General features: G+C 40.4%; 1 pseudogene; it reads right to left on the bottom strand.

Moving 5' to 3' along the window:
- Positions 1 to 385: 385 nt before the first annotated feature.
- On the bottom strand, positions 386 to 1,565 carry LOC116634259 (annotated as a pseudogene).
- Between the last annotated feature and the right edge of the window lie 18,687 nt (positions 1,566 to 20,252).

The following is a 20,252-nucleotide window of genomic DNA, read 5'->3' as shown; positions in this document are numbered from 1 at the left end:
ACCATAGATATTGGCCTATAGTTGTCTTTTTTTGTAATGTCTTTATCTGGTTTTGGTATTGGGGTAATGCTAGCCTCATAGAATGCATTTGGAAGCTTTCCTCATCTTCTATTGTTTTGGAATAGTTTGAGAAGAGTAGGTATTAACTCTTTAAATCTTTGGTAGAATTTGCCTGTGAAGCCATTTGGTCCTGGACTTTTGTTTGATGGGAGTTTTTTGATTACTGATTCAATTTCTTTGCTGATAATTGGCCTGTTTAAATTTTCTATTTCTTCCTGTTTCAGTTTTTTTTTTTTCAGCATCACCTTGATTTATTTTCCTAGTCTTTTTTTTCCTCAGAAGGAAAAATAATTTCATCAAGAAAATAAATGTTCCTGCCAAAATGAAAGAATTTCTTTTAATGCTTTTCTTTAAAAAAAAAGAAGTCAACATTGAATTAGAGCATGCCGTGCCCCCTTCCCCATTTTGCTGACCAAAGTTTTTTTTGTTTTTGTTTTGTTTTGTTTTGTTTTAAATCCACTGGCAGAAAACAAGATATTTTCCTCAGATAGGATGATTGTATTTTATTGCTGCTTTGTTTAGTATGTATTTTTCTCAGTTGGGAAAAAAAGTCTAGGTGAAGAAATTATCTAACAAGAAAAGTAGTTTACATGGTCATAACACGTAAATTGCTGCCAAAAGAAAAAAAATGTAAAAAAAAAAAGATTTTAAATGTAAAATATCACATAACTTCAAAAAACTTACCTCAATTTTCTACCATGTATCATGTACTATAAGTCAACTGTCTAAACAGGATTACAGTCCTTTATTATAAGCCCCTAGTGGTCCTATGGTATGCATTTAAAAAAACACTACTACAAAATTTTTCTGTTCTTTGTGTTTCTGCCTATTGTGTACTTAAGCTATAGATAATTTTTGAATAAAAAGCCTACATAGGTATAAATGCAATAGTTAACTGGTCCTGTTTGCTGATGTCCTTTTCATGTTCCACAGAAGGTGACATCTATTGGTCCAGCATCTTCTCCTGTTTCTTCCCTTCCTTTTTCTTCTTCTTAGATTCTGCTTGAGGTTTGGGCTTAGTCAGCTTGCCACAGGGCTTGGAGATGGTGACTGTCTTCTGGCAGTCGGCGTTGTGGAGGGCTCGCTTCAGACTTCCAGTTCTGGTCGCATTCTCCCCAGGCCTGGGACTGGTATTTGCACTCCGCTCCAAATTGCTTTTTCCAGTTGCAGGGGATCTTACATCTCTGGGTCTTCATGGTTTGCTTACACTCGGCTCCAGTCCGGGTGCCCTCCCGGGTGCCCAGGCCACAGTCCCCACTGGTGGGCACGCCCACACTCCACTGCCATTCCCCACAGTCAGACTTCTTCACTTTTTTTTCTGCCTTCTCTTTCTTCCCTGCTTCAGCAGTGTCCACAGCTGCCAAGATGAAAACGAATGCCAGGAAGGCAGCTGCAAGTTTTCGACGCGGCTGCACGTACTGTTGGTACTGCATTTTGGAGTTGCAAACGCTGCACGCGCTCGGGCTGCCTTTGTTGAACGCGGCGAGGCTCTGCTCTCTGTCGGGTGCTGGTGGCCGCTGGCCGCCCGCCGCGGCGGCGCCCTCGCTCCCGGATGCTGACGGCCCGGGCTCCCGCTCCCCTGTGCCCGCTTCGGCTCGTCCTCCGCGCGGCGGCGCCCTCGGCGGGATTTGGGACGGGCAGGCTGGGACCCCGATCCAGCCTCGGCCTCCGCTGCGCCCTGCCGGGGAGGGAACGGAAGCCCTGTTTCAGTTTTGATAGGTTGTATGTTTCTAGGAATTGATCCACTTCTAGGCTGTCCAGTTTTTTGGCATATAGTTCTTCCTAATACTCTTATAATTTCTGTGTGTTGTTGTTATTTCTCCTCTCTTATTTGTGATTTTATTTATTTGGATCCCTTCTATTTTTTTCTTGATAAGTCTGATAAAATAAAAAAATAAAATCATAAAATAAAAAAATAAAATTTATCAATTTTATTGATTTTTTTTTTTTTCCAAAGAACCAGCTTCTGCTTTCACTGATCTGTTCTATTGGTTTTTTTAGTGCTATATCATTTATTTCTGCTCTAATATTTATTATCGCTTTCCCTCTGCTGGTATTAGGTTTTGTCTGTTGTTCTTTTCCTAGCTCCTGTAGGTTTAAGGTTGGGTTGTTCATTTGAGATTTTTCTTGCTTCTTGAGGTAGGCCTGTATTGCTATAAACCTCCCTCTCAGAACTGCTTTTGCTGCATCTCAAAGGCTTTGAACTGTTATGTTTTCATTTTCATTTGTTTCCATGTACTTTTTAATTTCTTCTTTTATTTCCTGGCTGACCCATTTATTGTTTAGTAGCATGTTATTTAACCTCCATGTATTTGCAGTCTTTCCAGACTTTTTTCTTGTGGTTGACCTCTAGGTTCATAGTGTTGTGGTCAAAAAAGGTGCATGGGATGACTTCCATCTTCTTGAATTTGCTTGTTTTGTGGTCTAATATGTGATCTATTCTGGAGAATGTTCTGTGTGCACTTGAAAAGAATGTGTATTCTGCTGTTTTAAGATGGAATGTTCTGAATATATCTGTTAAATCCATCTGGTCTAGTGTGTCATTCAAAGCCATTGTTTCCTTGTTGATTTTCTGTTTAGATGATCTGTCCATTGCTGTACATGGGGTGTTAAAGTCCCCTACTTTTATTGTATTACTAATGATTCGTTCCTTTATGTTGTTAACTGTTTTATGTATTTGGGTGCTCCTTTGTTGGGTTCATAAATATTTATAATTGTTATATCTTCTTGTTGGAATATCCCCTTTATTATTATATAGTGTCCTTCTTTGTCTCTTGTTACAGTCTTTGTTGTAGTCTATTTTGTCTGATATAAGTGTTGCTACTCCAGCTTTCTTTTGACATCCATTTGCATGATAGATGTTTCTCCATTCCCTCACTTTCAATCTGCAGGTGTCTTTAGGTTTAAGATGAGTCTCTTGTAGGCAGCATATAGATGGGTCTTTTTTTTTTATCCATTCTGTCACCCTATGTCTTTTCATTGGAGCATTTAGTTCACTTACATTCCAAGTTATTATTGATAGATATGTACTTATTGCCATTTTATTACTTTTTTTGTGGTTGCTTTTGAAGATTTTCTCTGATCCTTTCTTGTCTTTCTTGCTTTCATGGTTTGCTGGATTTCCTTAGTGATATATTTGGATTTCTTTCTCTTTATTCTTTGCATATTTATTAGTGGTTTTTGATTTGTGGTACCATTAGGTTTGTATATAACATTTTCTGCATATAGTAGTCTATGTTAAGTTGATAGTCATTTAATTTTGAACTCATTCTTTACTCCTCTCCTCCCCATGTTTTAGGTATATAGTGTTATATTTTACATCCTTTTATTTTGTGACTTCCTTGACTCATTTTTTTTTTTAACAGAAATATTCATTTTTACTGCATTTTGTTTCCTACCTTCATACTGTGATTTTGGTCTTTCCTTTCCACCCAAAGAGCCCCCTTTAATATTTCTTGCAGGGCTGGTTTAGTGATCATGAACTTTATTTGTCTGGGAAACTCTATTTCTCTTTCTATTCTGCATGATAGCCTTACTGGATAGAGTATTCTTGGCTGCAGGATTTTCTCATTCAGCACTTTGAATATATCATGCCATTCTTTTCTGGTTTGGGAAGTTTCTGCTGAAAAATCCCCTGATAGCCTTATGGGGGTTTCCTTTGTATGTAACTGTCTTCTTTTCTCTTGCTGCCTTTTTTTTTTTTTTTTTTTGAGATTTTATTTATTTATTTGACAGAGAGAGACACAGCGAGAGAGGGAACACAAGCATGAGGAGTGGGAAAGGGAGAAGCAGGCTCCCCGCCCAGCAGGGAGCCCGATGCAGGGCTCAATCCCAGGACCCTGGGATCATGACCTGAGCCGAAGGCTGACACTTAACGACTGAGCCACCCAGGGGCCCCTGTCTTGCTGCTTTTAATATTTTTTTTGTTATCACTGTATTTTGCCATTTTAAATACAATTTGTCTTGGCATGGATCTGCTTTCATTGATTTTGTTGGGGGTCCTCTGCTTCCTGGATCTGGATATCTGTTTCCTTCCCCAGATGAGGGAAGTTTTCAGCTATTATTTCTTCAAATAAATTTTCTGCCCCCTTTTCTCTCTCTTCTTCTGGGACTCCTATAATACGAATATTATTATGTTTGATGCAGTCACTGAATTCCCTAAGTCTAATCTCATTTTGCATAATTCTTTTTTTCTCTCTTTTGTTCAGCTTGATTACTTTCCATTACTCTGGCTTCTAAGTCATTACTTGGTTTTTCTGCTTCTTCCAGGCTATTCATTCCTTGAGCATGTTTCTTATTTATTGAGCCCTTTATCTCTGCTATATTATTCCTTATCTCTGTGTTGATAGTCTCACTGCTGTACTCTATTCTTTTCTCAAGTCCCATGAATATCTTTATTATCATTGCTTTAAATTCTCCATCAGTCATGTTACTTATATCTGTTTCACTTACATCTCTGGCTGTGGCCTTGCCCTGTTCTTTCATTTGGGACAAATCCCTTTGTCTTCTCATTTTGTCTAAGTCTCTGTGCCTGTTTTTTTTCTTGTGTTAGGAAAGTCAGCTATGTCTCTTGTTCTTGAGGGTAATGGCTTTGTGAAGAAGAGGTTCTGTAGTGCTCTGCAGTGTAGTGTCTCCCATTCCCCAGGCCCTGGCACTTCTGGGAGTGTCTCTAATGTGTGCTGTGTACTCTGTGCTATTGTGTCCTGGCTGCTTTATCCTTCAGGCCAGTCATCTGCAGAGGCTCTCTTTGTCGGCTGCGGGCAGTGTTGGTCCCTGGCCTGAATGTGGTGAATTTTAACTAGGTGTGCTCTGGTCTGCTTGTGAAATGAGACCAGTGGCCGCTGCCACTGGAACTAAAGCCTCTCAAAACTCCCGGGTTAGGAGATGTGGTGTTGGCAGGGGTTTGGGTTGGTCTTCTTGGGGAGGGGGCCCACCGCACTGCGACTGAGGCAAGCATGACAGAGAAGGGTGGTTTTTCTGGAGTGCACTGGGGCAGGGCTTGGTGTAAGCAAGTCATGTAGTGAGTGTTGGCTCTCCCTGCACAGGTTCCCACAGGTGGCTCTGTTTATGCTGAGGGGCAGGGGAGGGAAATAGCACCTATTAGTTCCTTTGTTCTCAGAGGGATCTCACTGTGAATGCTCCTTCTCTGGGACATGCTCTGAGATTAGCAACTAACCTCTGCACTCTGTGCCTCAGGCACTCTTCAGATTATTTCCATGCTGTCTGTCCACAGGCTATTTGCCCAGCCTTTTCTCCAAGAGCAGCCCCAATGTCCTCCAAGCTCTCCCAGAGCCAAGCACGCTGACCTTTAAAACTCCAGGCTTTAAGCCCCATTGGTTGCAAGAACTCATGAAATCTGGGCTCTCTTGCTTTCTAAGCCAATTGCTATGGGGATTAGTTTTTCCCATGCACTCCCCTGTGTGCTAGACTGTCTCTTGCCCTTCTCCATGACTGTGGCTCCCTCCCCACTACAGTGGCCACGATCCATTTCTCTCCCAAGCTACATCCCCACACCTCCTGCCTTCTTCGATTTGGCCTCTTCTCTATCTTTAGTTGTGGGGTTTGTTCTGCCAATCTTTAGGTCAGTTTCTGGGCTATTTAGGATGATTTAGTAGTATTCTAGTTGTATTTGTGGGATGAGGTGAGCCAAGATCCTCCTACTCTGCCACCATCTTCCCTATAGTCTCATTTGAATGCATTTTAGAGCTCTATATTTTTACTCTCCCCACCCCACATTTTGTTTTTGATGTCACAATTTAAATCTTTTTATCTTGTGTATCCAGTAACAAATTATTGTAGTTATGGTTTTTTGTTATGTAGTTATTAGTATTAATTATGTAGTATTATTTTTACTATTTTTGTCTTTTAACCTCATACTAGGTTTACAAGTGATTTACCCATCACCATCATAACAGATTATTCTGAATTTAACTATATATTTATCTTTATACTGAAATTTATACTTTCATATATATTTCTTACTAATTAGTACCTCTCATTTCAGCTTAATGAAATCCTTTTAACATTTTCTTGGAAGGTTGATCTAGTGGTGCTGACTCCTTTGGCTTTTGCTTGTCTGGATGACTCTCTCATTCAATTCTGAAGGACAATTTTGCTGCGTAGAGTATTCTTTTTTTTTTTTAAGATTTTATTTATTTATTTGATAGAGACATAGTGAGAGCAGGAACACAAGCAGGGGGAGTGGGAGAGGGAGAAGCAGGCTTCTCGCGGAGCAGGGAGCCCGATGTGGGACTCGATCCCAGGACCCTGGGATCATGACCTGAGCCGAAGGCAGACACTTAACGACTGAGCCACCCAGGCGCCCTGGGTAGAGTATTCTTGTATGGCAGTGTTTTTCTTTGAGCACTTTGAATTTGTCATGCCACTCTCTTCTGTCCTGCAAAGTCTCTGCTGAAAAATCTGCTGATAGTATTAGTGGCATGTCCTCATACATAACAAGTTTTTCTCTTGCTGCTTTTAAGATCCTCTCCTTCTTTAACTCTTATTTATTTATTTATTTTTTAAAGATTGCATTTATTTATTTGACATAGCGAGAGAGAGCACAAGCAGGAAGAACAGCAGAGGGAGAAGCAGGCTCCCTGCTGAGCAAGGAGCCCGATGCAGGACTTGATCCCAGGACCCTGGGATCATGATCTGAGCTGAAGGCAGACGCTTAACCGACTGAGCCACCCAGGCATCCCTCTTTAACTTTTTTTAAAAAAGATTGTATTTATTTGAGAGAGAGTACATGAGCACAAGCAGGGGAGAGGCAGAGGGAGAGAGAAAGGGAGAAGCAGACCCTCTGCTGAACAGGGATCCTGATGCGGGGCCTGATCCCAGGCTCCTGGGATCATGACCTGAGCTGAAGGCAGATGCTTAAGGGACTGAGCCACCCAGGCACCCCTTTTCTTTAACTTTTGACAATTTAATTATAATGTGTCTTGGAGTGCGGTCAATTTGAGTTCATCTTACTTGGAACTCTCTGGGAGTCCTGGATCTGGATATCTGTTTCCTTGCCCAGGTTAAGGAAGTTTTCAGCCATTTGTTCTTCAAATGAGTTTTCCACTCCTTTGTCTCTCTCTTCTCTTTCTGGGACTCCTGTACTGCAAATATTGGTCTTCTTGATGTTTTTCCATAAGTCTCTTAAACTATCTTCACTGGTTTTCATTCTTTTTTCTTTTTGCTACTCTGACTGGTTGAATTGCACTGCCATGTCTTTGAATTCACTGATCCTTTATTCAGCTTCACCTAGTCTGTTATTGAACCCCTCTAAGTGCATTTTTCAGTTGAATTATTGAATTCTTCAGCTTTGTGACTTCTGTTTGGTATTTTTTTTATATTTTGTATCTTTTTGTTGAAATTTTCTCTTTGTTCATGCATTGTTCTCTTAACCTTGGTGAGCATTTTTATGACTGTTATTTTAACTCTTTATCAGGTAAATCATTTATCTCTGTTTCATTAAAGTCTTTTTCTGCGGTTTTGTTTTGTTCTTTTGTTAGTAACATATTCCTCTGATTTTCAATTTTCCTTGACACTCTGTGTTGGTTTCTAGATAAAACAACCACCTCTTCTTATCTTAAAGGAGTTATCTCCTACAGGAGATGAACTTTATCATTCGTTCAACCCTTCCTAACTCTTGGTTGTCTCTCAGTTAACCTGTGGTGTTATATTAGTTTCAGGTGTACAATATAGTGATTCAACAATCCTATACATTAGTCAGTGCTCATCACAATAAATGTAATCTTAATCCCCTTCATCTATTTCACCCATCCCTCCACCAGTTTGTTCCCCTCTGGTAACCAGCACTTTGTTCTGTGTATTTAAGGGTCTGTTTTTTAAAAAGTCTTTATTTATTTATTTGACAGAGAGAGCGAGAGTGCGAGAGAGCAAGTGCATAAGCAGGGGGAGAGGTAGGCAGAGGGAGAGGGAGAAGCAGACTCCCCACAGAGCAGGGAGCCTGATGCAGGGCTCGATCCCAAGATCCTGGGATTGTGACCTGAGCTGAAGGCAGGTGCTTAACCAGCTGAGTCACCCAGGCACCCCTAAGAGCCTGTTTTTTTTTTCACTCCTTTCTTTGTTTCTTACATTCTATATATAAGTGAAATTATATGGTGTTTGTCTTTCTCTGACTTTGAAATATCACTTAGCATTATACCCTTTAGATCCATCCATGTCATTGCAAATGGCAAGATTTCATTCTTTTTTATGGCTGAATAATATTCCATTGGATACTTGGGCTGCTTCTGTAATTTTATTTTTTATTTTTTTATTTTATTATGTTAATCACCATACATTACATCATTAGTTTTTGATGTAGTGTTCCATGATCCACTGTTTGCGTATAACACCCAGTGCTCCATTCAGTACGTGCCCTCTTTAATACCCATCACCAGGCTAACCCATCCCCGCACTCTCCTCCCCTCTAGAACCCTCAGTTTGTTTCTCAGAGTCCATAGTCTCTCATGGTTCGTCTCACCCTCCGATTTCCCTGCCTTCATTTTTCCCTTCCTACTATCTTCTTCTTTTTTTTTTTTTTTTTAACATATAACATATTATTTGTTTCAGAGGTACAGGTCTGTGATTAATCAGTCTTACACAATTCACAGCACTCACCATAGCACATACCCTCCCCAATGTCTATCACCCACCCACCCCATCCCTCCCACCCCCCATCACTCCAGCAACCCTCAGTTTGTTTCCTGAGATTAAGAATTCCTCATATCAGTGAGATCATATGATACATGTCTTTCTCTGATTGACTTATTTCACTCAGCATAATACCCTCCAGTCCTATCCACGTCATTGCAAATGGCAAGATTTCATTCCTTTTGATGGCTGCATAATATTCCATTGTATATATATATATACCACATCTTCTTTATCCATTCATCTGTTGATGGACATCTTGGCTCTTTCTGTAGTTTGGCTATTGTGGACATTGCTGCTATAAACTTCGGGGTGCATGTACCCCTTTGGATCACTACATTTGTATCTCTGGGGTAAATACCCAGTAGTGCAATTGCTGGGTCATAGGGCAGCTCTATTTTCAATTTTTTGAGGAACCTCCATACTGTTTTCCAGAGTGGCTGCACCACCTTGCATTCCCACCAATAGTGTAGGAGGGTACCTCTTTCTCCGCATCCCCACCAACATCTGTCGTTTCCTGACTTGTTAATTTTAGCCATTCTGACTGGTGTGAGGTGGTATCTCATTGAGGTTTTGATTTTGTTTTCCCTGATGCAGAGCGATGTTGAGCACTTTTTCATGTGTCTGTTGGCCATTTGGGTGTCTTCTTTGGAAAAATGTCTGTTCATGTCTTCTGCCCATTTCTTGATTGGATCATTTGTTCTTTGGGTGTTGAGTTTGAGAAGTTCTTTATAGATTTTGGATACTAGCCCTTTATCTGATATGTCATTTGCAAATATCTTCTCCCATTCTGTCGGTTGTCTTTTGGTTTTGTTGACTGTTTCCTTTTCTGTGCAAAAGCTTTTTATCTTGATGAATTCCCAATAGTTCATTTTTGCCCTTGCTTCCCTTGCCTTTGGTGCTGTTTCTAGGAAGAAGTTGCTGCGGCTGAGGTCGAAGAGGTTGCTGCCTGTGTTCTCCTTTAGGATGTTGATGGACTCCTGTCTCACATTTAGGTCTTTCAACCATTTTGAGTCTATTTTTGTGTGTGGTGTAAGGAAATGGTCCAGTTTCATTCTTCTGCATGTGGCTGTCCAATTTTCCCAACACCATTTGTTGAAGAGACTTTTTTCCATTGGACATTCTTTCCTGCTTTGTCGAAGATTAGTTGACCATAGAGTTGAGGGTCCATTTCTGGGCTCTCTATTCTGTTCCATTGATCTGTAGGTCTGTTTTTGTGCCAGTACCATACTGTCTTGATGATGACAGCTTTGTAATAGAGCTGGAAGTCCGGAATTGTGATGCCACCAGCTTTGCTTTTCTTTTTCAACATTCTTCTGGCTATTTGGGGTCTTTTCTGGTTCTATACAAATTTTAGAATTATTTGTTCCATTTCTTTGAAAAAAGTTGATGGTATTTGATTGCATTAAATGTGTAGATTGCTCTAGGTAGCATTGACATCTTCACAATATTTGTTCTTCCAATCCATGAGCATGGAATGTTTTTCCATTTCTTTGTGTCTTCCTCAATTTCTTTCATGAGTATTTTATAGTTTTCTGAGTACAGATTCTTTGCCTCTTTGGTTAGATTTATTCCTAGGTATCTTATGGTTTTGGGTGCAATTGTAAATGGGATCGACTCCTTAATTTCTCTTTCTTCTATCTTGTTGTTGGTGTATATAAGAATGCCACTGATTTCTGTGCATTGATTTTATATCCTGCCACTTTACTGAATTCCTGTATCAGTTCTAGCAGTTTTGGGGTGGAGTCTTTTGGGTTTTCCACATAAAGTATCATATCATCTGCAAAGAGTGAGAGTTTGACGTCTTCTTTGCCGATTCGGATGCCTTTATTTCTTTTTGTTGTCTGATTGCTGTGGCTAGGACTTCTAATACTATGTTGAATAGCAGTGGTGATAGTGGACATCCTTGCCGTGTTCCTGACCTTAGAGGGAAAGCTCTCAGTTTTTCCCCATTGAGAATGATATTTGCTGTAGGTTTTTCATAGATGGCTTTTATGATATTGAGGTATGTATGCTCTATGCCTATCTGAAGAGTTTTGATCAAGAAAAGATGCTGTACTTTGTCAAATGCTTTTTCTGCATTTATTGAGAGGATCATATGGTTCTTGTTCTTTCTTTTATTAATGTATTGTATCACGTTGATTGATTTGTGGATGTTGAACCAACCTTGCAGCCCAGGGATAAATCCCACTTGGTTGTGGTGAATAATCCTTTAAATGTACTGTTGGATCCTATTGGCTAGTATTTTGGTGAGAATTTTTGCATCCATGTTCATCAAGGATATTGGTCTGTAATTCTCCTTTTTGATGGGGTCTTTGTCTGGTTTTGGGATCAAGGTAATGGTTGCCTCATAAAACGAGTTGGAAGTTTTCCTTTCATTTCTATTTTTTGGAACAATTTCAGAAGAATAGGTATTAATTCTTCTTTAAATGTTTGGTAGAATTCCCCTGGGAAGCCAACTGGCCCTGGGCTTTTGTTTGTTGGGAGATTTTTGATGACTGCTTCAATTTCCTTAGTGGTTATGGGTCTGTTCGGGTTTTCTATTTCTTCCTGGTTCAGTTTTGGTAGTTGATACATCTCTAGGAATGCATCCATTTCTTCCAGATGATCTAATTTGCTGGCATATAGTTGCTCATAATATGTTCTTATAATTGTATTTCTTTGGTGTTGGTTGTGATCTCTCCTCTTTCATTCATGATTTTATTTATTTGGGTCATTTTTCTTTTTGATAAGTCTGGCCAGGGGTTTATCAATCTTATTAATTCTTTCAAAGAACCAGCTCCTAGTTTCGTTGATCTGTTCTACTGTTCTTTTGGTTTCTATCTCATTGATTTCTGCTCTGATCTTTATTATTTCTCTTCTCCTGCTGGGTTTAGGCTTTATTTGCTGTTCTTTCTTCAGCTCCTTTAGGTGTAAGGTTAGGTTGTGTATTTGAGACCTTTCTTGTTTCTTGAGAAAGGCTTGTATTGCTATATACTTTCCTCTCAGGACTGCCTTTGCTGCATCCCAAAGATTTTGAATAGTTGTGTTTTCATTTTCATTTGTTTCCATGAATTTTTTTAATCTTCTTTAATTTCCTGGTTGACCCATTGATTCTTTAGTAGGATGCTCTTTAGCCCCCATGTATTTGAGTTCTTCCCGACTTTCCTCTTGTGATTGAGTTCTAGTTTCAAAGCATTGTGGTCTGAAAATATGCAATACCAATCTTTTGGTACCAGTTGAGCCCTGATTTGTGACCTGGGATGTGATCTAGTCTAGAGAATGTTCCATGGGCACTAGAGAAGAATGTGTATTCTGTTGCTTTGGGATAGAATGTTCTGACTGTATCTGTGAAGTCCATTTGGTCCAGTGTGTCATTTAAAGTCTTTATTTCCTTGTTGATCTTTTGCTTAGATGATCTGTCCATTTCAGTGAGGGGGGTGTTAACGTCCCCTACTATTATTGTATTGTTGTCGATGTGTTTCTTTGCTTTTGTTATTAATTGGCTTATATAATTGGCTGCTCCCATGTTAGGGGCATAGATATTTACAATTGTTAGAACTTCTTGTTGGATGGACCCTTTTAGTATGATATAGTGTCCTTCCTCATCTCTTATTACAGTCTTTGGTTTAAAATCTAATTTGTCTGATATAAGGATTGCCACCGCAGCTTTCTTTTGGTGTCCATTAGCATGGTAAGTGGTTTTCCATCCCCTCACTTTCAATCTGGAGGTGTCTTTGGGTCTCAAATGAGTCTCTTGCAGACAGTATATCGATAGGTCTTGTTTTTTTATCCAATCTGATAGCCTGTGTCTTTTGATTGGGGCATTTAGCTCATTTACATTCAGGGTAACTATTGAAAGATATGAATTTAATGCCATTGTATTGCCTGTAAGGTGACTGTTACTGTATATTGTCTCTGTTCCTTTCTGGTCTATGTTACTTTTAGGCTCTCTCTTTGCTTAGAGGGCCCCTTTCAATATTTCTTGTAGGGCTGGTTTCGTGTTTGCAAATTCCTTTAGTTTTTGTTTGTCCTGGAAGCTTTTTATCTCTCCTTCTATTTTCAATGACAGCCTAGCTGGATATAGTATTCTTGGCTGCATATTTTTCTCGTTTAGTGCTCTGAATATATCATGCCAGTCCTTTCTGGCCTGCCAGGTCTCTGTGGATAGGTCTGTTGCCAATCTAATGTTTCTACCATTGTAGGTTACATATCTCTTCTCCCGAACTGCTTTCAGGATTTTCTCTTTGTCTCTGAGACTCGTAAGTTTTACTATTAGATGTCGGGGTGTTGACCTATTTTTATTGATTTTGAGGGGGGTTCTCTGTGCCTCCTGGATTTTGGTGCCTGTTTCCTTCCCCAAATTGGGGAAGTTCTCTGCTATAATTTGCTCCAGTATACCTTCTGCCCCTCTCTCTCTGTCTTCTTCTTCTGGGATCCCAATTATTCTAATATTGTTTCGTCTTATGGTATCACTTATCTCTCGAATTCTGCCCTTGTGATCCAGTAGTTGTTTCTCTCTCTTTTTCTCAGCTTCTTTATTTTCCATCATTTGGTCTCCTCTGTCACTAATTCTCTCTTCTGCCTCATTTATCCTAGCAGTTAGAGCCTCCATTTTTGATTGCACCTCATTAATAGCATTTTTTATTTCGACTTGGTTAGATTTTAGTTTTTTTATTTCTCCAGAGAGGGTTTCTCTAATATCTTCCATGCTTTTTTCAAGCCCAGCTAGTATCTTTAAAATCGTCATTCTGAACTCTAGTTCTGACATCTTACTAGTGTCTGTATTGATTAGGTCCCTGGCAGTCGGTACTGCCTCTTGTTCTTTTTTTTGAGGTGATTTTTTCCATCTTGTCATTTTATCCAGAGGACAATAGATGAATGAGAGAACAAAATGCTAACAGGGTAACAACAACCACAGAAAAATATACACTAAACAAATCAGAAGAGACCTGAAACCAAGGGAAAAGAAAGGGAAAGAAAGAAAGAAAAAAAAAAAAGAAAAGGAAAAAGATAAAAAAAAAGAATATGATCAAATATGATCAGCCTGGTGCTTAGATCAGTGCCACACACTAGATTTTGGGCATATTTTGGTCTGTTAGAAGAAAGTGCCTCCCAAAATTTTAAAGAAAGAAAAGCTTATATATATACAAAAATAAGGGTAAATACGATGAAGGGATAGAATATGACTGTAAAGATGAAAATTATAAAAGATTTTATAAAAGGAATTGGTAAGATAGGAAGTTGGTTGAAAAAAGAAAGAAGAGGAATTTAAAAAAAAAAAAAAAAAGGGAGAGAATGTGATCAGGCAGGAGACTAGAACAAAGCCATACGCTAGAGATTTAGGGTATATTTTGGTCTGTTAGAAGAAACTGTATCTCAAAATTTTAAAGAGAGAACAACTTATATATATACCAAAAATAAGGTTAACTACTATGAAGGGATAGAATATGACTCTAAACATGAAAAATAAAAAAGATTAAAAAAAAAAAGGGATTGATAAGATGTTGGTTGAAAAAGGGAAAAAGAAAAATTCAAGAAAAAAAAGTTAAAAAAGAAAAAATTAACTTTGAAAGACTAAAGAATCATGGTAAAAAAGCCATGAATTCTATGTGCATTATTCCCCTAGCGCTGGAGTTCTGCCGTTCTCATTGATCGGTAAACTTGGTCTTGGCTGGCTGTTCTCGCGGATCTTCTGGGGGAGGGGCCTGTTGCCGTGGTTCCCAAATGTCTTTGCTGGAGGCGGAATTGCCCCGCCTTTGTCCGGTCCGGGCTAAGTAATCTGCTCGGGTTTGTTCTCGGGAGCTTTTGTTCCCTGCAGCTTTTGTTCCCTACAAGCTTTCCGTACAGCTTTGGAGGCGGAGAGTGAAAATGGCGGCCTCCCAATCTCCGCCCCGTAGAAGCCGAGAACTCAGGCCCCGCTCCTCAGTGAGCCCCCAGAGAAAAGCCGTCAGTCACTCCCGTCTCCCCGGTCTCCGGCCACACTCCGCGCTCACCCGGCCTGTGACCGCGCCTTTCTATCTGGCACCCGACCCCAGGTGGAGTCTCCAAACCCAGCAGATCCCCGCGGTGCGCTCCCGCACCTCTCCTCCCGGGGGAGGAAGGGGAGTCTCCCCGGATCTGCCGCTTGTTGGGTCCCTGCTGGAGGAGCAGTGGCCTGACTGTGCCGCGGATCACGGTTTATGGCAACCCTGGGCTGAGAGCCCGCGCCTGGGCTCCGTCTCTGCAGCCGGCTTCCCCGCTCCGATACCTGGGAGCTCTGCCGCACTCAGGCACCCCCGGTCTTTCTGTGACCCCGAGGGTCCTGAGACCACACTGTCCCACGAGGGTTCCACCCCCACTTAGCCACCGGAGTGACGTCCCTCAGCAGAGCAGACTTCTAAAAGTTCCGATTTTGTGCTCCGCGGCTCTATCACTTGCCAGAAGCGGCCGACGGAGGCCCCTCCCCCGCCATCTATCCTCCCGAGTATCGCCTCGGATTCACTTCTCCGCACGTCCTACCTTCCAGAAAGTGGTCGCTTTTCTGTTCAGAGAGTTGTTGCTATTCTTTTCTTCGATCTCCTGTTGAGTTTGTAGGTGTTCAGAATGGTTTGATCCCTATCCAGCTGAATTCCTGAGACCAGATGAAATCCAGGTGTCCTACTCCTCTGCCATCTTGCTCCTCCCCCTGCTTCTGTAATTTGGCTATTGTAAATAATGCTGCAATAAACATAGGGGTGCACATATCTTTTTGAATTCGTGTTTTCATATTCTTTGGGAAAATACCCAGTAGTGGAATTACTGGATCATATGGTAACTCTGTTTTTAACTTTTTGAGGAACTTCTATACTTCCACAGTGGCTACACCAGCTTGCATTCCCACCAACAGTGCACGAGGATTCCTTTTTTCCACATCCTTGTCAACACTTGTTGTTTCTTGTGTTTTTGATTTTAGCCATTCTGACCGGTGGGAGGTGATATCTCATTGTGGTTTTGATTTGCATTTCCCTGATGATTAGTGATGTTGGGCATCTTTCCATGTGTCGGCCATCTGGATGTCTTCCTTGGAGAAATGTCTGTTCATTTTTTCCTGCTCTTTTTTTAAATTTTTAATTTTTAATATTTAATTTTTAATTTTTAAATTTTTATTTAAAATTTTTTTAAAATTTAAGTTCAATTAATTGACATATAATGTATTATTTGTTTCAGGGGACTTCTGCCCTTCTTTAATTGGATTGTTTTTTGGGTGTTGAGTTTTATAAGTTCTTTATAAATTTGGATACTAACCTTTGATGGGATATGTCACTTGCAAATATCTTCTTCCATTGTGTAGGGTGCCTCTTAGTTTTGTTGATTGTTTCCTTTGCTGTGTAGAAGGTTTTTATTTTGATGTAGCCCCCATAATTTATTTTTGCTTTTGTTTCTCTTGCCTCATGAGACATATCTAGAATGATTTTGCCATGACCAGTATTGGAGAAATTACTGCCTGTATTTGTCTTCTAGTATTTTTATGGTTTCAGGTCTCATATTTAGTTCTTTAATCCATTTTGTGTTTATTTTTGTGTATGGTATAAGAAAGTGGTCTAGTTCATTCTTTTGCATTTTGCTGTCATTTGATATCAGTGTCTCCATTAGCCAGAAAAGCTTAGGAATAGAAGACCCCAGATGGGAACCAATTATTTAAAGTGAGCAGACCACCCTGACTCCACATATGTAGGTGACCACGCCCACCCCCATACAGTTTAGTCTTACTCTATAGCAAATGAGAACCAGAGGGGCACTGAACTTGGAGACACTGGGCACTGACGGGGGCAGGACTACATATACCACGAAGAACAGGGGAATTAACTGGCAGTCTGCATCCTCAACAATGAGGTGAGACCCTCTGCCCCACACCCCAACACCGTCTGTTGAAGAGACTGTATTTTTCTCATTGCATATTCTTGCCTCCTTTGTAGAAGATTAATTGACCATATAATTGAAGATTTATTTCTGGGCTCTCTATTCTGTTCTATTGATCTGTGTGTCTATTTTTGTAGACACTGTTTTAATTACTACAGCTTTGTAGTATGTCTTATAATCTGGGATTACAATACCTCCAGCTTTGTTGTTTTTGAAGATTGCTTTGGCTATTTGAGGTCTTTTGTGGTTCCATACAAATTTTAGGGTTATTTGTTCTAGTTCTGTGAAAAAAATGCTATTGGTATTTTAACAGAGATTGCATTAAATCTGTAGATTGTTTTGGGTAGTATGGCCATTTTAACAGTATTTGTTCTTCCAATCCAAGAGCATGAAATTGTATCATCTTCAATTTCTTCCATCAGTGTTTTATAGTTTTTAGAGTACAGGTCTTTTACCTCCTTGGTTAACTTTATTCCTGGGTATTTTATTATTTTTGGTTCAATTGTAAATGGGATTGTTTTCTTAATTTCTCTTTCTGCTCCTTTATTATTAGTGTATAGAAATACAGTGGATTGCTCTATATTGATTTTGTATCCTGCAACCCTTACTGAATTCTTTCAGTTCTAGCAGTCTTTTGTTGGAGTCTTTAGGGTTTTATATATGTAGTATCATGTCATCTGCAAATAGTGAAAGTTTTACTTCTTCCTTACCAATTTGGATGCCTTTTATTCCTTCCTCTTGTGCGATTGCTGAGGCTAGGACTTCCATACTATGTTAAAAAATAGTGGTGAGAGTGGACATCCCTGTCTTATTTCTGACCTTAGGGGAATTGCTGTCAGTTTCTCACCAGGTGGGCATTTTAAACCCTTCAATTCACTGTTATTTATCAGTAATCTAAGGGTGTTATGCTGCTGGTGGGTTATGTTGGGGAGCACATCAGACATGATCTCTGACTTCATGATATATAGAATTTAATGGAGACACTGATATCAAATGTTGGCACACACAATTAACTGTAATTATTGGGACACCTGGGTGGCTCTGTCAGTTAAGCATTTGCGTTCAGCTCAGGTCATGATCCCAGTGTCCTGGGATCGAGTCCCACACTGGGCTCCTTGATTGGCGGGGAGCCTACTTCTCCCTCTGCCTGCCGCTCCCCCTGCTTGTGCTGTCTCTCTTTGACAAATAAATAAATCTTTTAAAAAAAACCAAACAAACCTGTAATTATTTTTTTATTTTTTTCAAACCTGTAATTATTATGAGCCAAAGAAACACAGTGATATGGGAATGTAGACTTGGCTTTTGGTGTTTTGCACCTTGGCAGGGTGTGGGGCAGAGGGTCTCACCTCATTGTTGAGGATGCAGACTGCCAGTTAATTCCCCTGTTCTTCGTGGTATATGTAGTCCTGCCCCCGTCAGTGCCCAGTGTCTCCAAGTTCAGTGCCCCTCTGGTTCTCATTTGCTATAGAGTAAGACTAAACTGTATGGGGGTGGGCGTGGTCACCTACGTATGTGGAGTCAGGGTGGTCTGCTCACTTTAAATAATTGGTTCCCATCTGGGGTCTTCTATTCCTAAGCTTTTCTGGAGTTCGATAATGCTGCCTTTCTCTTTCTCATTTTTGGGTTCATCCTATAGGAGAGGAAGAGGCAAAAAACCCCACAAAAACCAAAAAACCAAAAGAACAAAAACCACTGTCATTACTTATCGGTCTTTCCCAATAAATTGAGACACACGTGAGGACAGTGGATTACCTTGGTATCTCTAGATGAGCAAAATGTGCGGCATCTCTTAGGTGCTCAGTAAATATTTACTGAATAACTAATACTTTACATTTGTGTAACTTTTTGCATCCACCCCTATTCCCGTTCATAAAGCCTCTATCACGTGATCAGGGGAGGTGGTATTATCCTGTTTTCAAAGAATGATTGTTTTTAAACTTCTTAATCTCTATGACCAAATGAGTGGCTTTTCCAAAGTGTTGCATTCGCAGTAGCAATTAGGAGGACCGGGGCCTGGGTCTCCTTACTCCCAGCCCACTGTTTCCCTGGAATCTCCCCATCCTTCCCCCCAGTAGAGGCACTGTGATGGCATCAGTAGCAAGTGCAGCTAAAGACTCAGGCAGTAAGATAGTATTTGGATTTAAAAATGCCTCCTCTCTTCCTGGTCACATTCTCTCCTCCCCAAATAGACACAGAAACCTGATTTTATAAATCTGAGAGTTCCTCAAGATATTTGCTCTGTAAGCCACTCTTGGAGCTTGGCCCAAGTGACAAGAGAGCTTATGGGAATGGACAAGGCAACAAGACAGACACAGCGGATTCCGTGCTGTCTTAGGACTTCCTCCTCAGACCTCAAATGCTAGAGACGGTCCATGACTAATTTCCTGTATAAAGCCACTTACTAAGCAGAACTCTGGGGCATTAGTGGTATTAGATTTCATTCATGTCTATGAAACCCCAAATGGCTCAAGGCCACGTCTCATCGTATCAGGGGCGTCGGATGAGATGTCATGGGGAGCACTAATGGAGCGCACAGGCTGACTGTCCTCCAGGTCTGGCTGAGACGGACATATGTAGCCCCAAAATAGCTACTGTGCACTGCTGCCTTCTCTCTCCCCCCTGTTCGTGGCAGAGCCCTGATGTCATTTGTAGTCAGGCTTTTTACTTTATAAAATCAAATATGTGAGTATCTTAAGAAATACTATTCTGAAGTGGAGAAATGAACTTACAAGCTTATTTGATAGGCCCTAAAAGAATATCCCTGTAGTTCAGTTATTATGAAAATGAGAAGATGGAAAGATCAAGATTACAGAGCTGTAAGAATTTACTGGCATAAAATCTAGCTCTGCAAGAGAATTTTAGGTCATCATCAGGGCAGCACACTTGATGGCAGGGACTGTGTACCTCCTGAGACTCATGGCAAGGGGCCTGTGACCCCGGGCAGGGCCGAAGAGTCCAGACTCTCTGGGTGGCCTGCTCCAGCCCTGGCAGGACTATTCTGTCTAAAAGTTCTGTAACTGCTGTGTTCACATTTTTATGTCCTGACCTTCTTCACAGACATAGAAAATTGAAGTTCATACAGAATTGAATATTACAAGTTTAGCATTTGCCTGTTTCCCACCGTTGACTGGGACCTCTATGGGGGTGGGACAGAGAGACAGTTATAAGTAGCTCTTGTTAATACTTTACATCTAGGGAAAGGCACTGGTGGGAAGTGGGCAGAATGAGAGAAAATGATGTTTTAACAAACTTAAGGGCATGTTTAATGACATTCTCTCTCCAGCATTACTCAGAAATAGTTTTTCTTTTTGTGGCCTGGGTGAAAGACAAAACTATTAATAGCTGATTATAATAGTTTTGAAAAGGTAGGGAAAATGATTATGAAAGTATGCTGCAAGCTTCTTGCAAAATTTTTTTTTTTGGTCAAGTCAGTCCAAGTTTCAACACAGGTGACACTGAAACAGCAAATGAATCTCATTAAAAGGCAGTTAGGCTGCAGACTCTGAGGACGGTGTTCCAAGGGATGTACTTCCTACGAAAAGGGAACCAGAGATTATGGGAAGAGTGTAAAATGGAGTGTTTTGGGTCCTCGTGGTTTGATAACCATTTGTTAGTTTGGATGTGTTCAATTATAAAGAGCTGGAGAACAGTTATTCTGTTGAGAATACCGTATCTGGTTACTATGG

Source organism: Phoca vitulina, unplaced genomic scaffold (assembly GCF_004348235.1).
Source record: "Phoca vitulina isolate PV1807 unplaced genomic scaffold, GSC_HSeal_1.0 scaffold9, whole genome shotgun sequence".
Lineage (NCBI taxonomy): Eukaryota > Metazoa > Chordata > Mammalia > Carnivora > Phocidae > Phoca > Phoca vitulina.
The sequence above is the reverse complement of the archived record's forward strand: the minus strand, read 5'-3'. Positions and strand labels throughout refer to the sequence as shown.